Here is a 13,915-nt window from a genome sequence, read left to right as displayed (position 1 = left end):
TGGATTTACAAAAGCGCCATTTGCTCTAGGAAAGTGTCCTCAAGGGCCCCACCTCCAGGCAGAATTGGAAACACCCCCTCCCCCCGCTCCAGTTCCCCTATTGAAGGGCATGTCATCTGACAAGTCAGCTGCTTTCTCACTCACCCCCCTCCACTTTCTAGGCTTTGAGCTTTCTATCTGTGCCTGACACACATCTGATGCTAGAAGATCTCTTTTTCATTTCCCTTGGGAAGGAAGGAACAAACATCTTAAAGAGGAAAGCAGCAGCAACAACTCGGGCCAGTGGCACGGAGGGCCATGCCATGTGATTCCACCACAGATTTTCCCAGGCCTCACAGGTGCCTCAATTCAAAAAATACTGGGCCTTAGAGAAGTCCCCTTCCTGCCACCCCCAATTGCCCTTTCCCACCACAGTTATCCTCTGGAGCCCCCAGAAGAAGAAACCTGGGGTTTGAACTCTGTCTCTGCTCAGGCCCCAGAGGAGGTGAAAGCCTGGGTCTCTGGGCCTCCGTAACTAGGCCCCAGGGATGCTGAAGGAGCTCCCACACTCCCGCTGATAAGCATGTTCTCCCAGGAGAGGCAGCTAGCTTCTCTCCCCCGCAGGGCAGGTCCCCAGCAGGAAACCCAGGGCCCAGGCTGGGGCACAGATCACACTCCCCCTTCACTCTGCTTCCTGCTCTCTCTGTCCCTATCCCATGTCAGCGTTCCTGCCAAAGCCCCTTTCTGTAACTCTAAACTTGTTCCTGTTCCTGTCTCCATTCCTCTCCACCCTGTGCTGTTATGGGGCTCTCTCCTTGGTCCCCAAGCCTCCCCACCCCTGAATGTCCTGTTGGTAAACACCACAGAGTGTTCTGGAGTACAGTGACATGCGGGCATCCTCAGTGGCCAAGGGCCCTTGAGGACATGGCAGCGGGGGCTGGCTAGAGCTCCCAGTTTCCAGCCAGACAGCACGTCCCACTAGGGAGCGACTGCTTCGATTCCAGCCAACAGACATTATCAAGGCCCACTCTGGGCCCAGCCCTGTTCTAGGTCCTGGAGGGACACACACAGCCCAGCCCAGCCCCTGACAGGAGGCAGGCCTAAGGACCCACTGTTACAGTCTGTTGACTGCACGAAGAAAACACCTAAGAGTGGGAAAAGCAGAGGAAGTGAGGGAAGGGAGCAGACAAGAAATCAGGGTAGCCTCCCCACCCCAGGAGCAGGACGCCGAAGGCTGCCTTCCGACAGGGGAGCAAGTGAAGGGAACCAGGGAGACCATCCAGCTTCACTCTTCCCGGAGCTAAACTACCATTTTCCCCAATTCAATTCACAAACAGTGGGCCCAGGAGAGTCCTCCAAGTGTCCAAGATGGGAGGCCCGAAAGCTCTGCAATGACCACATCCTGGGTACCAATTCCTGATTTCAGCAAAAACCCCCAGGAATAAAACCAACAGGACTGCGCACTGTGACAAGGAGGAAGAAGAGGGAATCAAGAGAGGATCCAGGGGTGCAGAGGAGGGGGAGATGTGGGCGCAGAAGGGAGGAGACAGGAAGCAAAAGGCAGAGATGGCTGTGGATACCTGAGAACGCAGGGCGAGCGGCAGCTTTGTGGGGGCTGAGCATCACGTGTGCCCTGAAAGACGTTACCTCGGCCCGTCCCGTGGGGGATGCTGCTTACCCGGCCTGCCTACCCAGGTACCGTGGGAGTGGCTGCCATGGACTCTCCACCCAGGGTCAAGTGAGCAGCCCACAACGGGATCTGAAGGGGCTCCCACCCTGGACTTTATTCAGGTAGTCACTTAAAACACACCTTTTTATGGATCTCAAAACACAGAATTTGATTACTCATAACCTTTGGTTCTTACCACATTTTTATATCAATGCATGCCCTTCATTATTTTATCTGATGTCATGCTGAATGATTTCTGAAACCTTCTTTAAAAGTCAAATTCCAACGACTGAAAGTCAAATAATACATTTGTATATTACAGCTGGGGGTTGTACTGAGAAAGTTAAAATATACGAGCCCCTTTAGGGATTGGGAGAACTTCTGGGTTCCGTGCAAAAAACAAATAGAAACTACAAACATCTCAGTAAAGCTAAAGGGCACAGCTTTTTTAATTACGTTGAAACTCAGAAATCCAAGGGTCATCCCTTTCCAAAAGTCCTGCCCCCCAGGATCTCTAGAACCGCAGGCAAGCTATGCCCAGCCAGCCAGACCCAGCCCACCACCTGTTTTGTAAGGCCTGGGAGCTAAGAACGTTTTTTACATTTTTAAGTGGTAGGAAAAAAAGCCAAAAGAATAATTCTATTTTGTGACACGTGAAGATTACGTGAATTCAAATTCCGGCATCCGTAAATAAAGTTTTATTGGAATACAAGCAGCTTCATTCCCCTGTCTCGTCCACCGCTGCTTCCACACTATAGTGTAGAGTTAAGTAGCAGCAACAGAGAGGGACGACCCAAAAGCCTAAAACAGTTCCTCTCTGGCCTTTTACAGAAAGGTGTGCCAACACCTGCTATAGACCAAAGTCCAGAACAGAAATTTACAAGCCCTGGATCCGACTGCTCTCTCTTCTTTCCTCTTCCCCTTCCTCCCCACCTCATTTCCCCTCTTCCTCTCCTTATTCCTCCTCCAGTTGGCTGGGACCAAGGAGTGGGTGTTTATTCATTTCCCTTACGTAAGATCTTGCCCCTTTCTGACTCCAGCCTCATGAGTAAGCCAGAGGGACAGGCATAAGAATCCTCCCAAGGCCAGAACTTTCTCACGGGCGTGCCTCTGATGGGTCACGGGTTTGCAGCAAGGCAGCATGGTGATGCTCTCTGGTAAGTGAGCCACTGGAGCACGTGGGCTGGTGACTCCTGGGGGAGAACCTCACCTACAGCTCCTTGGAGGGTGGCCCCTGTGGCAGTAAGAGCAAGGACCTTCCCCCAAGTGGTGCGGGAGGCCTCCACCACCCGGACATGTCCTTCAGCAGCCGGCTGCAGAGTGTGCTCCCTCCCTCCCATTGTGGACAAGGAGGCGTGTGTGTGTGTGTGTGTGTGTGTGTGTGTGTGTGTGTGTGTGACTGTGTGTGTGCGTGCATGTGTCTTATGGGCCCAGGGAGTCCAGAGCATGGGCCAAGAGGGGGAAATCAGGGCAAGGAGAGGAGCTCCTGGGGGCGGGGAGGTCACAGCATCAGATGGCAGCCCTGAAGCTCTCTCTTCACACATATGTACAGAACTGTATCATTACTCGTCCAAATCGGTACAGTTTTTTCTCTTCCAATCAACTTGAATGAGGTATCAATGACATAGAGTAAAATGTACCCATTTTATAAGCTGTACTATGAGTGAGTTATCTACCAGTGTAACCACTGCTCCAACCAAGATGGAAAGCCTGCCATGACTCCCAAAATTTCCTATGCACCCCTCTGTAGTCATCTCCCAGGCCCCCACCACTGCCCCAGACAACTACTCATCTGCTTTCCATCACTACAAATTAGCTGTGTCTGTTCTAGAATTTCAAATAAATGAATCAATCATACAGCATGTACTTTCTGTGTCTGGCTTCTCTCACCCAGGACAGTGTTTTGGAGATTCATCCGTGCTATGTGTCAACACCAAACTGAGGCACTTTTTTTTTTTTTTTTTGAGTGGAAGGTGCTACGAATAGTCACGTCAGGTCATAAGGCCTCAGTGAGAACCTTCAGGACAAATCAGAACAATGGTCACTCTATGTATGTGGGCAGTTTCTATCTTTTGTAGCAACTGGGCTTTTTTAGCCAAAACTAAGCTGGCTGTGGGGCGCTTGGGTGGCTCAGTCAGTTAAGCATCCAACTCTTGATTTGGGCTCAGGTCTGATCTCAAGGTCATGAGATCGAGCCCCATGTCTGGTTCCGCACTGGGCGTGGAGCTTGCTTGGGATTCTCTCTCTCCCTCTCCCTCTGCCCCTTCCCTCTCACCCCCTTCTCTCTCTCTCTTAAAAAAAAAAATCTGGGGCGCCTGGGTGGCTCAGTCATTGAGCCTCTGCCTTGGGCTCAGGGCGTGATCCCAGCGTTCTGGGATCGAGCCCCACATCAGGCTCCTCTGCTGGGAGCCTGCTTCTTCCTCTCCCACTCCCCCTGCTGTGTTCCCTCTCTCACTGGCTGTCTCTCTCTGTGTGTCAAATAAATAAATAAAATCTTTTTAAAAAAAAATCTGAGCTGGCTGCAGGGTAACTGTTCTAAAAACACATGTGATGCTCCATCATTATTTCAGTATACTCAAATCAGAAAGGTCTGATGGAGGGGCGCCTGGGTGGCTCAGTCGGTTAAGCATCGGACTCTTGATTTTGGCTCAGGTCATGAACCCAGGGTCCTGGGATCGAGCCCCACATCAGGCTCTCTGCTCAACAGGGAGCCTGTTTCTCCCTCTGCCTGCTTGTGTTCACTCTCTCTCTCTCTCTCTGGCAAATAAATAAAATACTAAAAATATATATATAGCTATATTAATGCAAGGAAGTTCATGTTTAACAATAAAATATTTGAAATTATTTTATTTAGGATTTTATACAAATTCAATGTTCATATTTTCCTTTACTTTGTATCTTACTATAATCATATAACATGAAGAAAGGTTATGCATTCAGTGAGCCCCATATACGGGTTCCCGAGTCCCCTTCAGTTTACCCCAGGCTGCCGGACACATACTGTCATCTTCTGTTTGTGCTGTGACAGGGAAAGAAAGAGCAGGCAGCACAGCCTCAGACGAAGGCCTGGGTTGGAAGACCCGTTTTGCTGAAGAAGTCTCTCCTGCCCTCTAGTGATGATCTGTGTGGCTGGGTCTCCACAGAAAAACAGTAACATAAGGGTTTATTAAATATATGGTTTTATATTTGCAAAAATATCATCCCTATTATGTAGACATTTTGCCTGCTTTGGGTCCTGGCAGGTGAAAGCCTTCATGGCATTCCCCTGGTGCCCCATGGGGCCTGAAGACTGGTCTACTCTGTGATTCTGCCACTCCTCTCTGCCTGCCATAAGGAAAATCTCTACCATCCCTGGCCAGAAGACCTCTCTTAGCACGCCCTAGAACCACCAGCCTCGGAACCCCTTCCCCACCCCCCAGATGCAAAGACCACAGGAAGAGAGAGGGAAGATGAAAGCAGCCACTCTGTCCCACAGTCTGATCTCAACAAGCAAGCCCCAGGCCTCAGGTATCCAGAGGATTTGCCTGTCCCCCTGGCACGCTGAGGCTAACAGGGCCAGCTCCACCATGAACTCCTCCTGTACGTCCACCCCATCACCGAGGTGGGGACCTGGACTTTTATCCCCCAGCAGCAACAGCAGGTAGCAAGCGCACCAAGAGAAAGAACAGATCCTCAGCCATCAATTGATACATAAAGCACCAGTTTTAAGATATCGAGGTACAGTTACATCAAAGTTCTATGAAAACTGGAACATATAAAAGTTGGGGATAATTTATGCGAGCAGCAAAACCTTTGTTGAGGACAACAGAGTTCATCTGAAATGAGAACCACCGCTGACCCTGCGGTAATTGCAGTTATGCCGTGAGCACAAATCCAGCAAACTACAAATTCCGTGTAACACGTGCTGCTATTCAGTTCTAACCCATCTCCATCCTTGGAGCCATCTCTAGCCTGCCATCCATTTGGAGACCTCTGAAGGCCGGACAGCCTGGCTCCTTGTCTAGCCCCCACCTTTCCAGGAGGAGACCCAGAAGTCCATTTTGGGAAAGGTTGTCGAAAGAGGGAGTGTTAATTTCATGACTGTTGGGATGAAGGGCATCAGAAGGCCACAGGCTTTCTCTCCCAGGCTTTGCTTCTTAGTGAGACTTTCAGAAGAACACACCCCCTACCCAGGTATTCTTGCCAGGAGATTAAGTCCCAGTCTTGGTGTCTAATAATTCCCTTCGCCCTAGACTTTGTGAGCAGACTTGCCTTGGGCAGCAGAAGTAGACGGTAATCAGCCCCACCTCTTTCTGGTCGCAGATACATTTGCCACAACCAGGCAGGTGCAATGGTGTCCGGGTGGGCTGGCTCTGGCATGCCTCACTTGAAGCCCTAAAGGAGCTCCTGAGCCCCACCCCACCCCCCGCCACCGGCTGCCAGTCGCTGGATTAGTGGGGGTCCCACTAGACCCTGCACAAGACAGCAGTCCTCAGCAGATGGGTGCCACTGAGTCACCGTGGAATGGAGATCTCAAGATGTCTTGAGGAATCTTCCCTAATCACACTGTTCTTTCTGAAGACAAATTTTATCACAGGTTCTATATTGGATAACAAATTGGTTGCAAATAATTAAACACACACACAGACTTCCAACTGATTAGAGCATAAAAAGGGCCCATGAAACTGAAAAGTCCCAGAGGTGGCTAACTTTAGGCAAAACATCTTACAGGGCTCAAATGATGGCATTATCCAGTCTCCTCTGCCTCTGCTCTGCTCTCCTCCTTGCTGACTTCAATCTCAGATCTCACAGCTAAGGCAGGATGACTACTAGCAACTTCAGGCCCTCATCTTCCCAGATCACAGGCCAGTGGGAAAAGAACAAGTCTCTTCGCAAAGCTCCTGCTGCAGTCCTGGAATCTCGAGCTGCTAGACAGCTGTTGAGCCGCGCTGAACCGCAGGCTGCCGTCAAGTGATAAAACCGAACACATGCTCAGCAGGCCCAGGCTGAAGTCAGGCTCCTAAGGCAGCAGCAAACTCCAGTCCCCATTTCTGGGTCAAGACAACCTGCCCATGACCACTTCCATGGGTCAAGTCCCCATTTCTACAGAATTCTTTCCTATCTTTCCTTCTCTTCGCTGGGCTGTCCACCCAGAGGCCTACCCCACGGAGCCTGTCCAGGTCAGCTGGCCCTCCCTGGTTTTCATAATCTACTTCTCTGTACCTGCTTCACCACCTTCAAGCTTAGGCCTGAACTCAGGGACTGGGAGAGCTTCCTCCAAACCACTCGGGGCTTTTAGCAACAGGCAGCAAGAATTCCCAGGAAATTCTGGGAAAGACAGAGCATCTCCATCCTCAGGTGCCCTGAGTGTGCCCCTGCCAGCCTGCCTGGCACAGGGGAACAGCTGCAGCTCCAGGTGTGATATGTGAAGGACTGGGAAGTCAGGGCAAATTAAGAGCAGTGCAGGAAGCATCCAGCTTCCTTCTAGATGGCTCAGACTGTGAAGGGGCTTAAATGCCATGCTGAGGGGTCGAGACTTTATCCAACCATCCCAGCAGATAGACAATAGTCAAACGGCTTGTTGAATGGATAAATGGATAGATGAGCAAACAAGTAACCTGAGCCCAGAGATGGCAAGTGACTTGCCCTACATCACACAGCAAACAAATAGGAGGAGTAGAACCAAACTCCAGGCCTCCTCGTGCCTGTCCTGGAGCCCAGGCTGCCTCTACCCCAGCAGGGCCTTTTGGGGAGCCTGAAGATTATCAACCATCAGCTTCATTTCTCAGGGGCTCTAGTCCTGTGCTCCTGAGCTTGGAGCAAAAGCAGGAGCCTAGGGATTAGAAACTTGGACATGCTCAGCGGGAACCGGCAACTAGGAAACTTCAGGAAGGCATAAGCTGGCATCTAATGCTGAGGCGAGGGAATTTGAGTGAGTGAATTCTCTGGGTGTGAAGTCGAGGACGGGCGGGGAACCAGCCCGAAGCTCAGCTGCATTTAGTTCTGAGTGAGTTCAGCCAGACTCTGAGGATAGCCCAGGTCTGACAAAACCCAGACCACACCACCCTTACAGGGGTGCAATTTCTGAGAAAGCTTCAGGAGGGATGGGGGGCAGGCATTTCTCCTGCTGAGCCTGGCCTTTTACACCAGGCACAGAGCTCCTCCCAGGCTGCCATTAAAGAGGCCAGGGACTGGGATTGAGGGTGGAGGGGAAGAGCCTTTTGGCCTCTGGTTTACAGGAGCCCAAAACTAATCTGAGGCAGCATGAATCAAAACTTCAAAGGTGAAAAGAGATCCAGAATTTCCATAAGAGCAAGAACTTGGCATCTGTCTCACCACCATATTCCCCAGTGCCTGGAACAAAGCCTGACACATAATAGATGCTCAATAAATATTTGTTGAATAAATAATAGACTCAGTAAGGTTTGGGGGAAGCCATTTTTCACTCTTTTTGCTGCCTGCAATCCCCTCCACTGCACCCCGACCATATAATGCAAAGTTCTGGCAGGAGTCAACAGCATTTACAGCGGTTAATTGAGAGCTTACTGTCCTCTGGGCAGTGGCCCACCCCAAGTAGCACATGTCACCTTAGCTCCGCCAAACAAGTTGGAGGGATGCAAAAGGCACTAGGTGGAAATCAGGAAATGGAAATTCTAGGGACCGCTCAGGCTCTATCAGGGACAGATATGAAAAACCACTTTCAGAACATTTTCACATTTAATCCTCCTGTTGTTATCCCCATTTTATGAATGTGACAAGTAAGATCGTGGGTGGCACTGGGTCACGCGGCCGCGGAGTGGCGGGGCAGGGGCTCGTCTCATCCTGCGAGCTGGCTGCGTGACCGTGGGCAGTACGCCGCTTCTTTGCCCTCTGGCTCCGCTTCCCACCTGTGATACTGAGGTCTCTGAACGCAGTCCCAGACCTCCTGGGGTGCAGGCAGGGGGGCGCCCCAGCCTGGAGGCCGCTCGCGTCGCCTGGGGGAGTCTCCGGCCGGGCTTGAACGTGCTACGGTGCTGGGCGTCAGGGACTGACTGGGCACGTCTGAGGCCACTATCTGATCTAGATCTTTCTATCACCTTTTCCTAGAAGAGAGAGTGGAAGAGCCGACCAGGAAGGCAGGAAAGCAAGAACAGGGAAAGCAGAAGGCTACGGAGAGGCGACATCAAGCCCCCGGAGGGCCCTTCCCCTCCCCCTCAGTCGGTCGGGTCTGGGAGCCCCAGACCTCGACAGGGTCCCTTCCTAAACCCCGGGTCAGGAGAGCCCCACTTCGGGACACGGTTATTTAACTCCCACAGGGGGCTGCGAAAGACCAGCTGCACAGGCTCAGGGGCCCCACAGATGAGCAAGACTCAAGCCTGTCCCCCCAAGAAGTCACAAATCTCACAGCTGGGAGGAGCGAGGAACGCGGGGAGTAGACAGACAGGGTCACCTTCCATTCAGCCTGAAAAGCGCCATGAGGAGACAAGTCCAGGCGATGGGGAGCAGAGAAGGAGGTGATTGTCTCCTCTTGAGAGTTCAGGGAAGAAGGGGAGCATGGAGTTGCCACTGTTAGGATTTGTTGGAAGCAGTGGAGTTTTAGCTCAGGAAAGAGCACATACGGGGGCAGGAGACACGGTCACCATGAGGAAACCTGCCATCTCCACCAGCTCTGAGTCCCCCTTCCAGAGCACAGCCACTAGCCCTACCTCTTATTTCTACACAGCCTGCCCCGAAGCCTCTGCATGACCTCCAGGCTCTGGACCTCTCCCTGTCTCCCAGTGCAAGTCAGCCACGCACCTCTGGCTTCCCTGACTTTCAGTCCCCTCTTCCCTGATCTCAGACCCTTTGCCAGTGAGGAGGGTCACTTACAGGAGAAGTTCGGCCCCACGGCAGAGTCCTGATCTCTGTTTGCCAGGGAGTCTTCCTGAAGACCCTCCTTCAGCCCCAAGGTCTCCCCACTTTTCTAGCCAACATGCTGCCCTCCTCTTCTTCCCTCAAGCCCCCAAAGCATCCTTTGCCAACCTCAGTACTTTCAGCATATCCTCTCCATCTACTCTACTGAGGCAGTGCTCAATCCATGGACACTCCCAATTTCTCTTTCTTCAAATCTGGACCTGCCTCATCTCTCATTCTTTCCTCCTGACTCCCCCTCTCCAGTCTTACCCAGGCCCTGTGCATGCTTCACCCAACTTTCTGATACAGATAGTTAGATGATGGATAGATAGATATAGATAGATAGATGATGATAGATAGATAGATAGATAGATAGATAGATAGATAATGATAGACAGACTTATATGGATGTGTGTGGATGTGTGTGTATCCTCTAGATTCTATTTTCTCTAGAAAACCCTGACTAATACAACCCTTCTCTCAAGTTCATCCAGAGAGGGACATGGCCCAGGCTTCCTTCCTGGGGAAATTCAAATAAGTGTGAGATCATTGTGAGGTCCTGGCAGTGCGGTGGCCTTCCTCTCAGGCACCAAGGATCCAACTTGAGCATCACCCTGCTGGCCTGTCCTACTCCTCGCAACCCTTCCAGGAATAGATTGGCTCGTGACCCAACACTGAGGAGGTCCCTTGTACTGATGAGACAAGATTATGAGAAAATGAATCTAATTTAAAGAAAATGTTGATAAGTGTAACAAACATTCACTCTGCAGATTACATATCAATGCTGAAGAGTCATCAAAACCTCTGTTCTCATCAGATTTAGTCATTCATGCACTCATTCCACAAATATTTATTGAATTTCTACACATTCCAGACACTATTTTAGGCTTTGGGAATGCAGCAGTGTACAAAAAAAAAATTACATTCAAGGATAGAAAAACAGACAAGAAACAGATAGGTATAATATTTTACAGGATGATAAAGAACTAGGGAGAAAAATTAAGCAGGGTAAGAGGATGCATAGTGGAGAAGAACATGAGGGAGGTGTCTAATTTATGTAGAATGCCTGCAGAAAGTCTTTTTGTGAAGGTAGCATTTGAACAGAGGCCTGAAGGAAGTGAGGGAGTGAGCCAGGCAGGTCTTTGAAAGAAGAGCTTTCCAAGCAGAAGGAACAGCAAATGCAAAGACCTTGGGGCATGGCATGCTGACATGCGTGAGCAGCAGGAAGGCCAGTATGGCTCAGTAAAGTGAACAAGAGAGAGTAGTGGAAGTAGTGGGACACCAAGTCAGCTAGGATCGTGAGTCTGTGATAAGAACTTTGGATTTTACACTGAGAAAGATGAGGAAGCCAATGGAGTGTGTGTCCAGGGTTGTTGTATAACTCTACAAAACTCAGAAGAGGTGGACAGTAAAGGAAAGGGAGGGGTGATGTTACTGTCAGAGCTCTGTGCCAGCATATCTAGGCACCTCTGTGACTGAATTCTCGACAGCCATTGCTTTGCCTCCAGTTACATTGTCTTACCCTCAGAGATGGGACAGGGTTCCACCCTAGCTAGGGAGAACCACTTGGCAATTGGAGAAGGGTAGTGGGGGGGAAGGACCACCAGGGGGCCACACTTTGACTATCATCTCTACAAGTTTATGCTTGTGCTGTCAACATTGCTTCCACTAACCTTTCTTCATTATCATCTTGTCATGTCAACATACCACCATGAAAACTGTCTTCTAGGGGCTCCTGGGTGGCTCAGTCGGTTAACCGTCTGCCTTCCACTCAGGTCATGATCCTGGGGTCCTGGGATCAAGCCCCACATCAGGCTCCCTGCTCAGCAAGGAGTTTGCTCCCTCTCCCCGCCCATGCTCATGCTCTCTCTCTCTCTCTCAAATAAATAAATAAAATCTTTAAAAACAAAAAGCTGTCTTCTAGCAAATGTGCCCGTGGAGACAGCTACTCCCCTTCTCCCTGTCACCAGAGTGTTCATCTCTGCCCTGTGCCTCCTCCTTGATTACTGAGTACCACCGCCTTGAGGCTCGAAGAGGTTCCTTCTGGGGTCAGGGCTCACAGAAGCCTCTCTATTCCTTCCTCACTTTCTGTTCCCACTGTCAGTATTCTACGGCCAGGGCCATTCTATCACCCCTACACACAACTTCACTCCATTGTGAGGTGAAGAGTCAGGAAACAAAGATATGAGAAGGGATAAGAAACAGAGAGAAAGGGAGAAATAAATCAAAGAAATGAAGAGCAAGAGCAGGAGGGAGGAGTTAAAGGCTTTACTGCTGAAGAGGTCTCTCAGGAACCTCTGCGTGTGGGGAGCAGGGAAAGAACTAGGCTTTCCCAGATGTGACCTCTAAAGTTAAGAATGATGGCAGCAGGGCGGCCCAGTCGGTTAAGCATCTGCCTTCGGCTCCGGTCATGATCCCAGGGTCCTGGGAGGGAGCCCCTCATCAGACTCCCTGCTCAGCGGGGAGCTGCTTCTCTCTCTCCTGCTCACCCTGCTTGGGCTCCATCTCTGTCTCTGTCTCTCTGTGAAATAAATAAATAAATCAAATCTTTAAAAAATAAAAATAAAGAATGATGGCAGCAGGAATCTCTACTAGAGGGGCCCTGAGGTCCAGGCATAGTGTTCCCTCCCAGAGGGCCCAGCCGTAGGGAGAGGCCAGAGCCCCAGGCAGGAAACATTCCTCCTGGACTCTACAGAAGCACAGCATGTCCTTCTGTCCCGCAGAAATGACAATTTCTCCTCCCTTTCCAATTCTTTCCTCCCTGCCTTGAATATCAGACACATCCGAGTGCTCCCCCCACGCTGCCGTCCCTCCACATGGCGTGAAGCTATGCACGGTCTCTCAGGGGTGAAGATTTGTGGTGACTCAGCCTGGCCACCTGCATCCACTTCCCAGCTCTTGTGCCTGTGGTGCATCCTCGGGATGTCCTCCACACCGCAGAGCAAGATGTGCCATCTCCGCCTCAGCTGAATCCAAATTCAAGAGAATTTTTCCGTGATTTGTCACTTTCTGAGAGGGCTTACATAAAAAGTAGTTGTTTCCAGGGCAAAGCAAAAAAATAATCAATGGAATTTTGAACAACCCTAGGAAAGGCTGGTCCCAGTGGAGAAGAGAAAATTCTCCTGCCCCAATTGAATCATTATTCTTTCATAGTCCTGGCCCTGCAGGGACCCAAGAGCTCTCACTTCTATTAGAAGGGTCTCCTGGGACCCTTCACCCCTGACCTCTTTCCTCTTTCCTCAAGACAGCATGGAAGATATTTGCTCTGGTGCAAAACTCCAAGGAAAGCAGATCAAAAGTTGTCCCTCCTGTCTTATCAATTCTCCATGTGCTGACAAATCCAATTTATTTAACTCCAGCCCAAACCTCTTGGGTGAGTGACAGTTTCAGTCATCTAACTGCCTACTTGACCCACTTGGATGTCTAATGGAGATCTTAACTTAACATGCCCAAGTCTGGGGCACCTTGGTGGCTCAGTCAGTTAAGCATCCGACTCTCGATTTGGGCTCGGGTCATGATCTCAGGATAGTGACCTCAAGCCCCATGCCGTGGAGCTCTGCATCGGACTCTGCACTCAGCAGGGAGTCTGCTTGAGATTCTCCCTCTCTCTCTCCCTCTCCTTCAGCCCTTCCCCCCTTCAAATAATAAATAAATAAATCTTAACATGGTCAAGTAGATCTCTGGATTTCCTCCCCCAATCTCCAAAGCTTCTTTCCTTGCTGTCTCCATATCTCCCAGTTAAAGGCATCACTGTTCACCCAGTTTCTGAAGCCAGAAACATGGGCGTCTCCCTCAGCTACCACATCTGATCTTATATCCAAGATGTGTCTTCAACGCCATGACATCAGATCAAGCCGCCATCACCTCTCAGCTGAAAGACTACAGTTGTTCCTACTTAGTCCCTTGCTTCCATGTGGCCCCTCTCCAATCTGTTTTCCACATAGCAGTTAAAGTAATTTGTGTCAATTTATATTCATATTTTGTCATTATATTTTAAAACTATAAACCAGATCACATCAATCCTTGTTTAAGTCGTGTCCCTTTCCAGCTTCCTCACCGTAACCAAAAAGGTGGGCATCAATATGTGTCTTGCCTGCCTCCCTGGTCTCATTTCATGCCACTTTCTCATTTGTTGTGCGTACTTAGGCCACACTGCCTTTCCATTCCTGGAACATGTTTTCTTTCCCACCTCAGGGCCCTGGCATTTTTTTATATCCTGCTGTCTGTACATTTTTATCCCTCTACAATATCCTTCAGATCTCAGCTTAAAGGTCACTTCCTCAGAAAGCCTACTCTCCACATCCTTTCTAAATAGGTCCTCCCTCTAGTTCCTTGTTATTCTCTTTGGCTGTCCCATTTATTTCCTATACAATGTTTCTCCAATTAGCAGTTAATTCTATGTTTACATGTTTATCA

This window comes from Ailuropoda melanoleuca, chromosome 8 (assembly GCF_002007445.2).
Source record: "Ailuropoda melanoleuca isolate Jingjing chromosome 8, ASM200744v2, whole genome shotgun sequence".
NCBI lineage: Eukaryota > Metazoa > Chordata > Mammalia > Carnivora > Ursidae > Ailuropoda > Ailuropoda melanoleuca.
This window is presented reverse-complemented; position numbering follows the sequence as displayed.